This window comes from Marmota marmota, unplaced genomic scaffold, assembly GCF_001458135.2.
Source record: "Marmota marmota marmota unplaced genomic scaffold, marMar, whole genome shotgun sequence".
In the NCBI taxonomy this organism is placed as follows: Eukaryota; Metazoa; Chordata; class Mammalia; order Rodentia; family Sciuridae; genus Marmota; species Marmota marmota.
In genome coordinates this window covers 17173879-17175482 of record NW_026000026.1, presented here as the reverse complement: position 1 = coordinate 17175482, position 1604 = coordinate 17173879, and the positions used below count along the sequence as shown (strand labels likewise).

The following is a 1604-nucleotide window of genomic DNA, read 5'->3' as shown; positions in this document are numbered from 1 at the left end:
GTTTTGCAAGAGCCACGTCACGTGCAAGCATGATGATGGATGGGAGAAATTCATCAATGTTGGCTAAGAAATTCATCTATGAGGTTAAAGTTTAAAAACTTTAATAAATCAAATCTCAAACTTGGGATTGAAAAAATGAATGTAAGGGACAGGCTTCTGGCTTCAGGCTGCCCACATTGTTCTCTCACTTGCTGGGGGGAAGGCCTTTTCCCTGGGGCCTGATTGGTAGTGACTCCTGCAAAGTTTCAGTCCAAAATCCCCTTTTCTTGATTAATGGGATCTTGAGTTCTCCTGAGAAAACTCAGAACCAAGGAGCATTGCATTTCCCTTCCACAGGTCCTCAGTAGAGCCAAAGGACTGATTAGGGTTGGCATCCAGGGAGGTGGTCTTTTTTTTTAGCATCTAGCTTTTATTGGTTGCTTGTTTTCTCAAACCCGGCATTTAAAAAAAGGTCACCTGAGGTGGTAGTTTAGTGAGGTAGAATGGGGTAGGACAGAGGGCACTTGGGAGGACTCCAGCATGGCATGATGGGTCCTTCACATGTAGTACCAGGCCAAGAGTCCAGCAGCCAGGGCCACACCAGCAGCCAGAATGAACTGGAGACTGGGCTTCCTCAGTGCTGCCATGGCTGTCCGGAAGGGGCAGCTGCTGCCCTCCAGGGCGCCTTTGTCTTGTTGAGCAGCATAGAAGGGGCATTTACGTACATCTCCCTTCCCGACCTGCCCAGGGAGCCCATCCTCCAGGGTCTCTCTGGCCAAGCGGAGCCAGCCTGGTCCAGTTCATTGAATATCTGCATGTTGTCCTCAAAGGCCTTGCTGGCCTCCTCCACTATCCTCTCTTTGGTCTTCAAATTCAGGTCCAGGGCATTCATCCTGGACCGGTAGAACTGTTTGAACTGCTGGGCATTGTCCACGTGCTCAAACAGGTAGAACTGGGTCCCTTCCCCTGTGCTGGGGAGTTTCAGTGCCTGCTGGGCCACCTTCTTCAGCACCTGGCCTTCTGAGAGGTCCCCCATGTAGCGGGTGTATGCATGGGCCACCACCAGCTCTGGCTCATTCTGCCCTATATAGTGGATCCACTCTACATACTTCTGGGCAGCCTCAGAGCACTTCACCAGCTCCTCCCAGTTTTCACCAAAGAAGTACTCCATGTCCTTGGTCAGCGCCTCCTTCCGGTGCAGCTCCGTGGGGAAGTACAAGGGGGCAAAGGCTGGGTGGTCCTTGTTGCGGTCCATTTCCTCCTCAAGGGCTGAGTATGTGAAGTGCAGTTGTAGCCAGCTTAAATAGCTCCTTCTTAATGTTGCCTTTCAAGAAATCCTTGACAAACTGGGTGTTTTCTGCCGGGTCATGTGCTTCCTTGGTCCCTTCCTTGAGGAGCTCAGAGAGGTCAGCCATTCTGGTATGGTTTTTCCTTTTCTGGGGCCACAGAGTTCTTTTTCTCAGATTCATCTATTCCCTCAGAGGTCTCCACTTCTGCTGACATGGTTGCTGAGCGGTTCTTGATGCCCTGACAATGGTTCTGCCGAAGGTCTACTGGCCCCGAGCGTCCACTTGTCAGCTCGCCTGCCAGCTACTCCCAGGGAGGTGGTCTTTAAGCAGCATCCC

At 51.6% G+C, this 1604-nt stretch overlaps 1 pseudogene; it reads right to left on the bottom strand.

The window, feature by feature from the left end:
- Positions 1 to 388: 388 nt before the first annotated feature.
- LOC107157787 lies at positions 389 to 1604 on the bottom strand (annotated as a pseudogene).